Source organism: Falco naumanni, chromosome 12, assembly GCF_017639655.2.
Source record: "Falco naumanni isolate bFalNau1 chromosome 12, bFalNau1.pat, whole genome shotgun sequence".
Lineage (NCBI taxonomy): Eukaryota > Metazoa > Chordata > Aves > Falconiformes > Falconidae > Falco > Falco naumanni.
In genome coordinates, this window is record NC_054065.1 from 20,554,512 (window position 1) to 20,570,594 (window position 16,083).

The window sequence follows — 16,083 nt, forward strand, 5'->3', positions numbered from 1 at the left end:
ACGCAGTTTTATTTTTCAGGAATCCAGCTTACCAAAGCTTCAGAGCCCTACTAAAGGTCAGAAGCGGCAGGAATTTGATGGTATCATATTATATGTATGAGGCGTTTTCATACACTGCAACACCACCAGCCTGAGGGGCTGGGGATCATTACAGCAGTGTGTGATCAAGCTCTCTACGCCCTTACTTCACCACAAGAAGCTTCTGTACTCCAGATATACCTAGCCATCTTCAGTAAGAGCCGGAAAACAAGAGAAGAACCCAAAACATACTGAAGTCATGACTTCAACAGCCTCAAATGAAGAGTTTACCTATCTGTTCCTTGACAAGGATGAATGTCCATGATCTAAGTGAATAAAATACCAGGGATGGTGGGACTACAAGGAAAAGCAACTTCTTCACTAGCAGAAGAGACAACGGTACTGACTGTACTAAGCTCCTCAGGCATTAGGATAAGGAACAATCTGTATACTTGCATAGGAAGCGAATGGAAAGAATGAAAACTATTTCCCCACCTCCACCTTTTTTCTGAAACACAGACTACGGCCACGTTTGTATTTTTCTTAATACCAGAAGGTATCCCCGATCCATGAAGTCAGTAGGTTTCATGTAACTAACTGCTTACGTGCAAGTTTGCATGATCAAGACAGATACAACCACAATTGCACCATAGGATTTTTAGATAGAAACTTGACAAACACCTTTACACATTGCTTTTTTAAACCCAGGGTTTGCAGATGCTTTTTGTGTGTCTTTCTTTATAACACAAAGTTCTAACCTACAGACAACCTGAACATAAAACTTATTAGAATTACATATTCCCTATGAAATGGGCTGTAAACACTTTTTCTCATATCAACTTGTATGATGCTTAAAGCACTCCACAAAGCCAAAAGGATTACAGAATTGTAAATGCACATGGCTACACAGCTTTTAAATTATGGCCGTAATAAAGCATCACTGTATTTACAGTCTATGTTCTTCTCTCCATATTTTTAAAGTTAGTGACACTTGATCTCAAGACAGTCTTAAAACATAAACGATGTCCTAATCTTAGCTAAGTGCTCTAAATTAGAGAAAAAAATGTATTTTTTTTTTATATATCATGTATACATAGGTTACATCTGACCACTGAAATACTCGGTCCAGTATACAAACTCCCCAAAAACCACATTCCTCCTTTTTCTATCCCCAAGCCAAAATAATTTATTGCGTGTGTACAAAACTTCTGTCAAAACAAAGTCTCAGAAGACAAAACATAACAGTGATTTATTTATCAGTAACTTTGTAATCGACACAGGAGCTTACAGGACATTGAGCAGCTGACAATATTACAATTTCAGTGTAAGTTTTATTTAGAAGAAACTTTTTGCCTGCTACCTCTATAAACAGGAAGACTCAGCTATTTCCTTCAACCAAGTGCTGGAGACTTACTAACATAACACAGCCCACAGCAAAGCGTACTTGAAAGTAACAAACCTGTAATGCTGGACATTTTATTATATTTCTCCATTGGCTATATTTACAGCATTAATATGCTTTTTTTTTTTTTTTCTATTTTCAACATTAATGATAGCTTCTACAGGAAAGCACACACTACCAAATCATATTGCAGGACACCAGAATGAAAGGAACAGTATTAAGCAGCAATGAGAAGACAGGCTAAAATACCAAAGAAAAGAAAATTCCAGTCCCTTTTCTGAAGTTTTCACTAGATGTTGTGTGTTTCTTTAGGTATAATTTGAGGATGCTTTCAGTTTGCAAGGTAACAGATTTGAAGCAACCTTAAGAGTCACCATCCCAGTAAAAATACAGTTTTTCACTCATCTGTCAAATTGCTCAATATTCTGCCACTCTATATGGAAATAAAGTGTAAAATTACACTACAGCAATCAGGACTTAATGAATTGTTGCAAGTCACTTGTGCAGCTTTCCTATACTTGAATAGCTAGGTTATTTACATTTTAACAGAAAACATACTTGTGTGTATCTCAAAATTCTCAAAAGAACTGCTTTGCATTTTCCACCCCCGTGTCATTACACACCACCTTGTTGAAAACTGCCTATCAATCTGCAAGGTGGCTCATAAGGAGGCAGCTCCTTTAAAACAAAGTCAAGAGAGAGCAGTTGTAGACTACAAACTACTATACTTCGTAACTTTCAAGATTTTCTTAACAGAGGATTGATACCTCAGTATTTTTCTTTGGTAGTCTCTTGACAGAAGTCAAATCACTCATTCTGTTTCACCAAAGGAGGATGATTTGATTTAATGAGTGATTTATCTGATGGGTAATAAGGCAACTGATTTTGTCTACTTCATCGCTGTTACCTTCCATTAAGGCAAGTTACAGGTTTGAAAGCATATCTGCAATCAGAGGAAATCAGTTTGTTCTTGCAGCCTCCTCAAAACCCATGGAGGATATGTGCATTGGAGGGAGGTGGGGAGAAGTGGAGAGAAGATTAAATTAAACAACAATCTGGAGGAAGCATTGTGCTGTTTTCTCTCTTCACTGATGAGATCTACGGCATTAAAATCAACTTGAATGAAGACTGCTTATTTGCATTGTCTCCTTCCTTTTCTCATATAAAAATCAATTGCTATCCTTAGGCAGGTTATACATTGCAAGGAACAAACCAGCAAAACAACAAACTGAATCTGCAATCCAATTCTGATCGTCCACTCCGAGAGCCATACTAAATGGTCCAGAGGCAGACTGCATCTGAGACCACTGAGCACGGGCATCACGTGTCAAAGTCAACGTGATGAGCATTTGGCATACAGAAAACATGCACTTTAAAGAAAAAAAAAACCCAAAAACCAACAACAAAACAAACAAAAAAACCCACCTGCATGAATCTGTAGTGGCAATTATTTTTACACATTAATTAGCTGTTTATTTCAGTGAAGTCCTCCACTCGACAAGAACACATTACTGATTTTCAAACCCAGAGCCACAGCTCAGGCTGTCTGTACCACACACACACATGTATGTGGTGTGGAGCACCTTAATGCAGGTGGAGAGAGCACGGTGGCTTTTCAGTACAGGTCCACTCTTCTACAGACCGAATGGAGCCTGGCACCGGCTGCAGGAACAAGTCCAACCATCCCTGAAAACACGCCACAAAACACTTGCAGATAACTGCTTTCAAGGTACCTCTCCTTCAGTAAAAGGATTAGAGTGGAAACAACCCCTACCTGGCATGCACCTCTTGAGTCAGTTCCGTTTAGATCATTAGCAAATTAGCAGTTTAAACTAGATTCACTATAGGAAGATTTGATAAGAAATTTCTGAATCCTGCTGCACAATTTTGCAGAGAGTTTGCCTGGCAGCTGTGGCACAGGACAGATGGGGGACACAGCTCTGAACACAGAGCATCCTTCAGTGAGGTGCTGAACAGGCTAAAAATCAGTGAGAAGCTCCAGTTACCTACAAAGGGAATCCAGACTCACCTCAAGACTGCTATATCCTATACCCTGATAGAATTTAACATAACATGGCAATTCCAACAAATCATTAACACAAGGCATCCCTGTAGACAAAAGTCTTTTAAAAAACAGTATTTAATAAAACCATACCTAAACAGCATTTAGACAACTTGGGTTATATTAGTAAATATTATATGATACTGTCATTCCTTCTTTTATAGCATCATGTTCCCTATGACTATCAGAGCTACTTTTGTAAAAAAGAATGGCTATTAATATTACTCCATCTGTTGAATTTTAGATTTAAATTTTAATTGTAAATTATACAAGTACTGTTATTTCTCATACTTCTTTTTCTAGAAAAGAAAAATGTTTAATGAATTCATAAAGATGACAAAATAAAAATATGGGGACTTAATAGAATTCCATAGAAAAAAAACTGCTTTAGAATAACCCATGAAGTATGACCAGCACAGGTTTTATTGACTTTCTTCTTCACCACATAAATTCCACTAATGTGTACTAAGATACTAGGTAAGTGGCCTATGTACTAAAATTATTTTGTGTTATACAGTAATACATTAAGGAAAGTTTTGCTTCCTAGTAGACTGTAAACCTGAAAATTGGCCCACATCAATTAATTCATTAATTCATTCATAGCTACTACTAGAGACATTTTCCTTAGAAAGAAAGTGTTACTGATATGTCATTTACATTTTAGCTCTATCTGAAATAGAAAAGGTACAATGGTACAACTGAAGTCTGAAATATAAATATCCTTATAGCTAATAACAGAAAGTCATCTTTTCCCCCTATAGGTTGTTGCCCCTATACTGTTGTAGACTCCATCCCTCATGTTAGGGAATAATATGAAATAACTCCTAGAGCAAGGCATTCCATTTTTCAGTGGGTTTTGGGGTTTTTTTTCCCAAATGTTCCATTGCTTTGAGTTTCTTTATGATCTAGCCTAAGCAGTGAGTGTACCACCTACACAAAGCATTAACTTACTCCAAGCCTTCTGCTGGCTTAACAGAACGTGACAGAGGTAGAGGAGAATCAGTGTTTCAAGCTCACCCAAACTGAGCACAGCTGACATAACACACCGATGCATCGGCTTCTCTGGATTTGCTTTTGAAATGATCCAATGTTTCCAGAGGAAGGGGAGGGGAGGAATATCAACCTCCTGGGAGGGGGGCAGTTTATTCCACAATTGCAAAAATATTTTTCAACATACAGGGTAGCCGGAGCAGAGTGAAGCCCCCCCCAAAACGTGAGGTTTTCTGCTGGGCAGAGCCACTAGATAACAGGATCTGTTCAGCGAGAAGGCAGCTTGGAACAGAACAGCTAGAAACAGTGTCAGTTTAAATTAGATGCTTGTTTAAACCGTATGGTATATGACAGGTATCTGCCATATCCAAGGTTTTTTTATAATTTATGAAGCAGATCTTAAATACAAGACCAACCTCAGAATACTGAATTACTGTGGAGTGGGGGAAAGGAGGGAGAGAAGGGAGGATTATTTTGGTCATCCTCTGTTTGTTAATCCAGGATATTTTTTCCCTTAAAACTGTATCCCTGTGAAGCCTGATTTTCATGCTTTTTCCTTTTGCAGCTTTGAGGGCTGCTAACTTCCCAGCTTTATTTAACAAACACAGAAATCCTCTTCCTTGTACTGAACAGCTCTCAAGAGCAGCTTTAAAGAAAACCAAAACTTTTGAAACATTCACAACGAAGTCATATCCATCAGCAACAGAGGCTGATGATGTAAAAAACCCCACGTCAGGAGCTCTACATGGCCCCCTCTACTAGCAGGATTGCTGGAGTTCACTCCCTGAACACGCAGCCCTTGGTAACACTCACTTCACTTCGGCTCACGTGAACATACACAACAGAAATGAACAAAGCCTCTTATTTTTATGGGTCATATCGGGCGTTCCAACATGTGCTGATTGTATCTTCTACAAACAAAGTCAGGATTTAATTGCACTGGAGCATTAAGCAGAGAGCCTCTAAAACTCTTTTCTATTTAGCCTATTGAAACTGCAAGTGGCTGTATCAGAAAGGACTGGAGTGTGTGCCGTTCTGCAAAGTAACATATATGGGCAGGTACACTTGCAAAGTAATTTCAAAACACAGAACTGATAAGGAAGAATTATGAGTCTTTCTAACCTTCCCACAGATTAACACCACTTCAGGTGCCTAAAAAAAAATAACACATACCCTGCTCCAGGCATTGCTGACATTGCTGGATTACTCCCAGGACAGTTAGGAGGGGCTGCATATTAACAGCAAGTCCATATATCTGAATTATCAGTGCAAAATTCCTAAAGTTTCAGTTGAAACTAGACAAGACCTTAATTTTTTATTCTATTTGTTCTTCTAGATACGTGCCAAAATCTTGTGCCTGTTACAATTTTGTAATTCCTTTGTAGATCATGAAAACAAAGCAGTAAAGCATATTGACAAAAACAAACTCGTGACTTTTCTGCCTTAAGGAAACAGACAAATTTCAAATCCACTGGGAAATACAGCAAAGTGGTAACTTGTTAGCCATGCCCAACAACTCAGAGGTACACAGCGACACTGCAGATGCACAGAGTAAAAAGCAAAACACAAGCCACAGAAACACGGATCACCCCGCAAGCCCTCCTGTACTCTCCCAGTGACAGGACGGATTTCCCTACTCCAGCCAGCATTTTGTCTCCCGAACCTGGCACTGAACAGGGCCCTTCCTCAGGTGAACCCTTGGCTGCAATGCTTTTCTAGCTGACACAAGCCGCTTCCAGCTCTGTGACAGTGTGTCACATGCCAGCCCCAGTGTCGCCAGAGCCATGATGGTCTCCTGGGAGCACCATGGAAGGACGCACCACAAGCTCCCAGCAGCACTCACCCAAAGGGTATGTTTACAAATTCCTCCAGAAATTGCATTTAAATAATGCCACTGTAACAGTTTGCTCCTCTCTGTCGACATGCGTAAAGGTGGTGACTGCACAGCTTTGGGAGCAGAGGTGGTGTGAAACGGGCACATAGACACCATGCACCAAGAGAGAAACAATATACAGGGGACATTGGCAACGAGGGGAGAACAGAGGGCCAGCAAAATACCTTTATTTCCTTTAAATACTTCCTTTTATCCTGTTTTTGCTTTTCTTGCCTATTTAAAGCACGGACCGCTGATGACGGGGACCGTTCTGAGGCTCCCGTTGTGCTAAAAGAGGTGCTTCAATGTGTTATGAAAGGATATATTTTACTACTCAACCTAATGCGTCCTCTCGGTATTTCTGCTTAGAAACACACCATCTTAGCCCGCCAATTCTCACAACACACACAATTCCAGCTCCCTCTGAGCATCAAAAGGTCTGACAGAGATCTGAAATTTACACTTCATTCTACTACCCAACAGGGCCTTCATAATAGTGAAACCTACACCTGGATTAGCAAACGCCAGCAAGATTTCAAACGCGTATTTCTTGGTTTTCTCCCTTCTTCCTAGCCCAAAAGCAGAGCGCTGAAAGACCTGGAACTAACCCTTTGTTTGTCAAGGGGCAAATAAAAGATCTCAACACTTGGCAAGATTTGCACTTCCCCAAATAAAGACTTCCCTTCTTGACAAAGCAGGTCTTGGTTATAATAGTCCCTAGATCTCAACATGAATTCATCTTAAAAATAATCTGTTTACGGGGTTAAGCAGGTTCCCCGGTGACAGGAGCAAACAAGATCCCACCTGCACAGACACAGACAAATTGAAGTGGCCTTCAAGATTTAGCAGGCTTCCTTACGGAATCACGGCCCCGATGCACCTTATCCCCCCGCTGCAGGCACAGGCACATGCCCCCTCACTGGAAGGGGCACGGAGGAGCCCCGATCGCTGCCAGGGCAGTACGTGCGCGCTCCTCGGGAAGGGCTCCACTGCAGCAGATGAGGGGAGCTGGCACCACGGCAAGCCCCCCCACGTGGCAACCACCCACACTGAGCAACGAGCTCTGCTGGCTCGGTAGCACCTTGAACCACCCACAGCTCTGAAGCAACTTAACCCCAAATGTAGTTTGAAACAGCTGGCAAGTCCGATTTATTTGCGTATACGTGTCTGTGGGCACGCACGCACGCCCGGCTGCGAAGGCAGGTACGTAGCCGGCCCCTCAGAGCAGCTCGCTCAGGGTGGCAGAGGACAAGCTTAGCACTGAGGCAGCGGGCCGGCTGGAAAATGCAACTGAGTTTTAACAGGTGCTGTATCTGTTCAGGGATCATCAAGGAGAGGAAGGAAGTACTGTATTAAGTGAGGAGACAAAACTGTATTTATAAATGAGTAATTTCTGGGTTCAAGAGTTTTGAGACCCCTTCTCTGCTGTGAGTCAGTGGTCAAGGGGAGATGACACTAACATCTCTGTAAATCCTAGACAGAGTAACAGAGACCCTGTCTCAGCCTGCCCCTTCTGAATCACTCGGCCTCCTTCCCTGAATCTGATGGCACCAAATTAAAAACACATTCACTTGTTAAGAGAGCAGCAGCAACAATATGCCTGGGGCTACTTGACTGCGAAGGTCTACAGAGAAGAATCAAGCCTGGAATTGTCCACCAGCACAGACGATATTAGGTAGAAGCCCCAATAATTGACAACGCTGAACATTTTTCACATAGAAAATAATCTGAACAGTATTACTGCACTTGCTGCAAAGATAAACCATAGAGCATTACAGAGGTTGTTAGGCAGGATGTGTCCCATTTCCTCTTCCTCCTCATCGAAAACTAAACAACATAAATCACAACTAGTTATTTCAAATGTAATCAAACCCCGCCAGGCATCAGGACTCGCTAATGCTTTCCCTCTGCCCATCTCTCCTCACCACTTACTCAAAGAATAAAAGAAAAAAACAAAAAAATCCCACACCCTCTGCACACCCAGGCCTGCAGACCCACAAGTAACAGACCTGATGATGTCTTCCCTTTCTGGAGTAAGAAGTAAAGCTAAACAAAAACACCCACTCACCCAACAACAACAGAGGGGAAAAAAGTGAGAGAAAAGGGAAAAGAGAAAGCACATATACACACAGAACAAAGCCACAAAAAACCCAGCAAGCACAGAAGAGGGTCTCAGCATCTTTAATGAAGGCAACACTCAAATGGTACGCTAAGATATATAGCAGATCCAGACGTACATTTTAACCATTCAAAGCTTACATTATTTCACAGCACAATTAACATCTATCATGCCACTTTTAGAGAGGAACCAACAACAACTGCATATATAGTACACATACCTTCAAGCAGGTGCATTACTGTGCACAAAGAATTAGAAAGAAAAAAAGAAAAAAAAGAGTCAATTACTGGTATGATTAGACATTGTAGATGAGTCTTTCCATTCCTAAACATTTTCATAACCTAAAATTTCAATTAAAGGTAAATGGATCATGCCTGGAAAAAGAATTTTATGACTTCTTGTTTTTAGACAGCCACATTTCTTGTACAGCACTTAAAAATCTGCCAGAATTTCCCCTATAAATTGTTTCCAGCAATTTCAGCTCTCCCACACAGTCTTTGGTCCCAAAGTAACAGTCTCCTGCAGAAAAGTTTTTTTTAAACACACACAAAAATTAATTCAGCCACACATTTCTCTTGCATGATGGATCTCTTTCCACATTAAGATAACAACACTAGCACTGGAGTGTCCTGCCACAGCAGGCAATGAAGAGATTCAAAAGAAAATGTGTTGCCATATTGTGAAATACAGGAAGTAGATTAAGAGAGACATAACCTTTGAGAGGTTAGCCAGTACTTACACAGAGGCTAAAATTGCTGGGTAGGATAGTCAATGAGGGAGGAGGAAAAATAAAGGAAAAGGAATACTCAACACACACAAATCACCGGCGGATTCATCCATCCATCAAAACTGACGGATTCATCCATCCATCAAAACTGACTAGTGTAGAAAGACAGAGCAACTGACCGTATCAGTGAGTTTAAGAGCTCAACTTGCTATATGTTTTATTGCCAAGGAGGATCAGGCTGACTTCAGAATGCAGAGCTGGCTGCTGTGCAGCATGCTGGCAACACCGACCCTCTACACACCAACCGCAACTGCGGCACAGGCACCAAAGGCTGCAAGATATTCAAGCTGGATTTTTAAAAAATAAAATTAAAAAAATATATATAATGAGGAATCACTGTATACCAAAGAAGTGGTTAAGAAATAAAGAACAACTGAAATGTAACAGACTTTTGGCGATTATCACTTTGGAGAGCAACTGGGATCCTACAGAGATTTACACCTGAACACAGACGGTGGTCCACAGATTATCCCTCATAAAATGCTGACAAAAAGTGTGAACTCTTGGGAAACCAACATATTTTATTTAAAAAACCCCAAAAGAATAATAATTAAAAAAAAAAAAAACACAACAAAAAAAACCATGAATGTTAGCAACAACACAGACATGATAGCTGAAGGATTACTTTGGTCAACAGTCATCGTCAGTCACAGTTCTATAGGGATGCTGTCTCAGAGCCAGTTCATGCTTGGACAAGAGAGATGACCAGTCGCTCAAGCAATCACAAGCCAATCCTGACCACTTCCCATCACCTCCCAGGGAAATGTCAAACAACCTGGAATTTGGGAAGGGCAAAGCTCACAAAATGACTGGAATCTGTTAATGGGGCAAGATTTCAGAGGGTATCTGCACTCCAACTGAAACCCGTTTCCACTCAGGTGTGTTTTCCTAGTTAAAGAACAAAATATGGTGAACTCCAGACTACCTGGATGAATAAAAACCCGACCTGTAATGCTAAAAATAACCAGAAAACTTTTTTTCTACAAGCAGAAAAAAAGCTTAAGAAAGAAAAGCATGTTTCAGAGATTACAGGGTACAAACAGAAGAGTAAAACCAGCTAGGAGCTTGCTTGAGCTGAACCATGCAAGGAAATACTGGGGGCATCACTTTTACTGTGTACTGCAGCTTCAAAAGAGGGAGAGAAAGGCAGCTACCTACACACTGATTTTTAAGAGGATGTTTAGGAAAAGATAATCAGGAACAAATATCAATTGACGCAAAGTTTTTGCCTTCTATTTCAATAAAGGTAACAAAATGATACAGTGAAAACGAGGATAGGATAATGGTTATTACCACAGGTAGCGTGGAACAAAATCAGACCATTTACAACAAAGAAATAAGGGGATCTGGATCATCTCCACCTCCCAGCACTGAAATAATTGGCACACACAACAATGGCAGATACGCAAAACATCATTACAAGAGGGAGAGGGACAGGAAGTAGTTTGGGAGAGGAGGAAAAGCAATCTTGGCGCTACAAGTGCAGAAGTATGATCTTGATAATACAAGACCTGAGCAAAAGAAATCAAGGCAATGTAATCGAACAGTGAAATAAAAACAAAGCAAATTTGATTTTACCTGGATAATTTATTCCTAAAAAAAAGTATAATGCCATGAACTTAATCCAGAGTTAAAGCAAGAACTGATACGACATCTCATGGAATATCGAACGTACAGACCTATAACACTTTAAAAGATGGACAAAGATGGCTTAAAGACAGACAATAAAAAGGTAAGATAACCAATGACAAGGAAGTGGCTTCCTTATGTTTTGTGACATCAGGGCTATTAAACGAGTTATGCAATGACTATATGAAAAAGCAGGTATCCACTAATGACTTCTGGGAAATCAAAGTTTGGAGAATTCGCTGTTTGTGAAAGCATCTCAGAAATGAAAGAGTGTTTTGTGTTAGATGGAGCAACACAAATGCAATGGAATTTAAGCATATAAAGTGAAAAACAATTCTGAATAATGACTTCTGCTATGATCTGGGACCCATTAACAGGAGATAAAAGGGGAGAAGGGAGCTGTCAGAACATCAAAACATCACAGGATCATATTAGTCATTTAATAAGTGTTTGATACCAATGCTTTGCAGCATGCACAAGAAGAGAAGTATTTTTAGTAGAAAGCCAGGATCAATTAATTATATAAAGTGTTGGTAAACCCCTATCTGTAATATAGTTGCGGCTACTTAGTCTAAAGCAAAACAAAATCACAAACCTTTCCCCAAAACCAATTTAAGGGAAACAGGTGCAGGCTACTCAGAATGTACAGGATAGAGAAAATCCACCTTGTAAGGGAAGCTAAAGCACTCGGGATGCTCTAGCCTAGTAATTAAGTGTTGAAAGCAACACAGCTCTGTAGGTGTGTCTTTGCAAAGCAGGGCAGACCTCACAGGAAAAGGCAGGCTTGTGTAGGGGTGAAAAGCAAAGGCTGGTCCCAGTGCAAAGGGTGGCAGGTACTGGATGGGGCAGGTAAGGAGCAAAAACTGTTTCAAGACAGAACCTCAAACATTTGAGGAACAAAGGCAACCCAAGCCCTCCTGGCTCAAGGCTTCAGGTGTTCAATCTGACCAGTTTCCTAAGACACAGTTCAAAGGAGGTTCATGAATACGCCACACACTATATTATAATAATTTAAATTCTGCACTGATAGCTTCTGCTGATCATCTGAGACACAGAAAAAGAAAAATTCCAACAGCCCGCTGCCTGGCTCAGGAGTGGAAGGGCTCCCGCTGCCCCCAAGCAAGAGGTCTTACTTCAGCTGGGAAGTTGAAGGGCAAGCTGCACCTCAGTGTGAATATAAACTTCAGCAGGGTCTGCATGGCACCTCATTTGCATCTTTACTAGTGTTTGAGTGAATCTTTCCTGAGTCAGACTTCTGTAGTTTAGGTATGGTCTGTTCCCCCACTCAGCTAGACGTTCACATTTAATACATTCCCTGCTACAACAGGAAAAAAAAACAACGTGTATGATCTTTTTACTGTCTCCCTAGGGCACAACACAGTTTATTCACTCTTTAAGCCTTTTTACTAATGCTTTACATTTGTTAGAACACATAGGGAGAGGGAGAAACAGGCCCACCTAGATTTAAACTTTTCTTTTTTATATGACTGTTTGGGAAAATTGTCCCCTCCAGCCCTCCATTCCCAAGTCAGCTACACTTTAATAGTCCATTACAAGAAGAGAAACAAATCTCAATATTTACTTTCTGCTGAGCTGTCAGATAAACGCTGGGTCTATTTCTGTTCTATTCACATTCTCCCACAATTTCCATTACAAGGTATGCACTAAGCACTTTGACAAGAAGTTCCCCACTGCTAAAAATCTCAGTGCTAAAAGAAAAAGGATGTATTTATTTAGGTTTTAGTTTCAAACTGAAATAAGTTTTCAAAATTAAACTGGAATTCCCTCCAACATATCCTACCGCAAAGCGGGTTCATATAGTCACAAACTCTAGATATTGTAAACTTAATTTGAATCCCATTTCTCTGGCAATACCTTTGGTTTGTTTAACTGTTCTGGACTATAAAGAAAACCTACGCTTTTGGATTCATTTGCTTAGAAATGCCTCACAGCAACTTTTTTTGTCTTCCCAAGTCTGCCTGGCATCCAGCAAACAAGAATACCTGCACTGCCTGCAATATATAAAATACATTAGCATCTAAAATTAATTTTTAAAGATTAAATTGTAAAGATACGCATACATGCATGTTACTTGTTTTCATACTCTTGGTAAGGCAGGCATAAGGCCTAAAAAGGTTATCTGTATGACACTTCAATAGAAATCATACGCATGCCCAGAAATGACTGTTTTTCAGTAAATTTACATATTATCTTGCAGGTGCCATACCTCTAGTCTTACCTACTGGAAAGCACGCCAGCATTCTTCTGATGAACCAGCCATCCCTCTGCCCCCTCCTTTTGCCACTTTTGTTTTGCCATTTGGTTTGGTTGGGGATTTTTTAGTTCAGCTTGCCACACCCTATAATACTTTGGAGTAGCGAGCTTTGAAAAAAAAGCTACCTTCTTGAATATTTTTCAATAAATTACGCAATGGTAAGCTGTGAAAAACTGCCTGTAGTTGTCAAAAAGCAGCAGGCTACTGTCAAGTCCAAAGCAGTATGATGAACTACGAAAGCAGGAAAACGTACTTGATTTGTGTAACTGATTCTGATTTTATCCCTGCTCAATGGCAACTTTACAGTCAATAAAAGGGGGGGGGGGGGGGGGGGAGATAACAGAAAGGAAGAAAAGGAAAAGTTATATTAAGCCTACTTCAGCATTTTTTTATTTTCTCATTATTTTCTATGCATAAATGATGAGGTCTAAACCTCACTGAAAAGCCCTGGCAAGACTGGTGTATAAGAAAAGGTATTGCATGCATATAAGAACCTGAAACTACAGTCCTAGGGTAAACATCCTAATTTATTTCAGTTTATGTTCAAGTGTTGCCGTTTGCAGGTCATCAACCCACACCCAATGTTTCTACTGTTCAAAACCTGATAAAGTAAGCAAGGATACCAGAAAAGCAGTTGGGTAGGACAAACAGCTTAAAAAAAAGTAATAAATCAAGACTTTCCAACTGCAGGGGAATGACTACTTCTTTTTTCTTTGCTTTTAGTAGAAGCACTAGAAATGTTTCACAAAGCTTCCTTTACAGAGCAGTGTATCTATTTTGCTGGTTTTATTAAAGAAAAGCATAAATGAAGACAGTATACAACCTATTCAAAACTGTTCAGAGTATTTAATATTTCTCTCTCACCACCTTTCTCTGCTTTATGAGAATACAGTTAGTCGCGCTTATAGGAACTCTTGTCCTTTCCCTTCCTTCCCTCCTCCATAGGAACGTGTGGATATTTTTGACAGCACATCAACACGTTCTGTCTGCTATAAATCGATTTTGAAAATACAGTACATCAAGTTAATTTTGTTTGGGGGATTATATGCAGTCAAAAGCAAACACAACAACCACACACAGACCAAAAAGCAAGAAAACTCTTCCTGAACAAAGCTGTTGGTTTCACATAGCAGTGGGAAAAGAAGGGAAATTCACTGGAGACCCTGAAAATTTTTATAGATATAAATTATTGTGTTTAAATGCAAGAGGCTAAATATGGGGCTTATTACCACTAATGGTTAAATATCAGTGCCATCTGAAACTCACTCTAAGCAAGCACTCCCACCATTTCTTCCGCCAGCATAATAGAAGCATCCTTCAACTGATACCCACCTGGCACCCGTAGGAACGGCAGATACATCTCGTGTAAGAAACCATTTATCCCCGTTCCCTACGGGAACGCCCCCACAGCTGCTATACCTTCACGCCACTGGAAGAACTGGTCACTGTGCAGTTCAGAGGAGGTTTCAAACTGGTACTGGTATCAAACTGCTCGCATTAAACTTGTAGACTGCGTGCTTTTAGAACATGGATGAAAAACCCAGCTATCGCCAAGAGCTTTTCCACAGAGTATGTGATTAGCAGCAATATTAGCTCCAGGACCTACTGCCAGCTCAGTGCTGTGAGCCCCAGTATCTCCTGTGTGCAAGTTCATACCAGCTGGTGGCACCACCTACTTCTGAACTAGAGACCCACTAGGGAGTTTGACATCAGGGTAAAAAGGAACGGTATCTCCATTTCTAGCTCCAACTGGCAACTTGGTGAAAATAATCCTGCTTGTGGAAGCATACTGGAGTGACCAGTAAGAAGGAACTCGTTCAAAAAACTACGATACTGTTCAGAAAGAACTAACACTTTTAGGCAACAAGAATTCTATCATTCTGGGAACCTCAGGTGTCCCACAGTTCAGGGCCTTCTTGACCCGATCCATTCCCGAGCTGTAGTCACTGTCAAGCAGCAAAAAGTTGCTGCTAGGGAAGCTTGGGGAAGACGACCAAGGATGGTGGAAAGACCCATTAACATATGGGGCTGGGAGCCCATGACCCCTCTGCTGAGCCTGGGCACTGCCTGCTGCTGCTCCTAGCTCTGGGGCAGCCGGCAGGACTGGGTGCTAGCACACTCACTCCTCCACAGAGCACTGCCTCTGCCAGAGCCAAAGGTGGCTCAGGCACGGAGTTCACGACTTTCAAAAAGCACTGCCTCAAATGCAGAAGCCTCACTGAGCATCACCTGCCTTCCAGCCTGGATCCCGGCGGATGCACAGCTCCTTGGCTCATGGCAAACGCAGCCACGGGGTGGGGGAGAAGGGGTTGGACTCAGCTCTCGGGTGCCACCCGAGTCACGCTGGGGAGCCCACGGTTACTGGACTTGAGAGACAGCATCAACAACAGAATCAACATCCTGTTATTGAACTTGCTGAGCATCTACCCGCTCAGTTTCACTTGATTAGCATCACCGTTTTAACTAAATTATTCTCTGCAAGATTTTCTGGAGCCAAGCCCATAAACCAATGATCCATGAAAAGCCATTAGGGCTATTTCCTTCTCACAAATTATGTAAGCAACAGAGATTCTATCACTCAGGGCTGGAAGAAACCCATCATACCTTTTTTTCCCTCCTTCTATTCCCCTTCCTCCTTTTCAAATACATTATCCCTCCATAATAAAGAGCAGTTTTCTTGCTTTTATATATTTTGCACATACCAGCCTTTGGCTATGCTGAACAGAGCGCTTCCTCGCGCATAAAGCATCTATTCTCTTGCTTGTGCTCATGCGAGCTCAATCCAAACAACCTCAAGAGACAGGATGTTTCAATTAAAAAAATTGCTCTCTGGAAAGCATAAAAATGGAGCTCTGTAAAGAGCATCGTCCATTCCTGAAAAACGACCCAAAGCAGGGCGCCCGCTTTGCCCACCTCTCGTGGCCCGGT

General features: G+C 41.1%; 1 protein-coding gene across 3 annotated transcripts in view; it reads right to left on the reverse strand.

Moving 5' to 3' along the window:
• The window catches only part of EML4 (EMAP like 4), a 162,774-nt gene that overhangs the window by 102,430 nt on the left and 44,261 nt on the right, over positions 1-16,083 (reverse strand). The window lies entirely within an intron of this gene.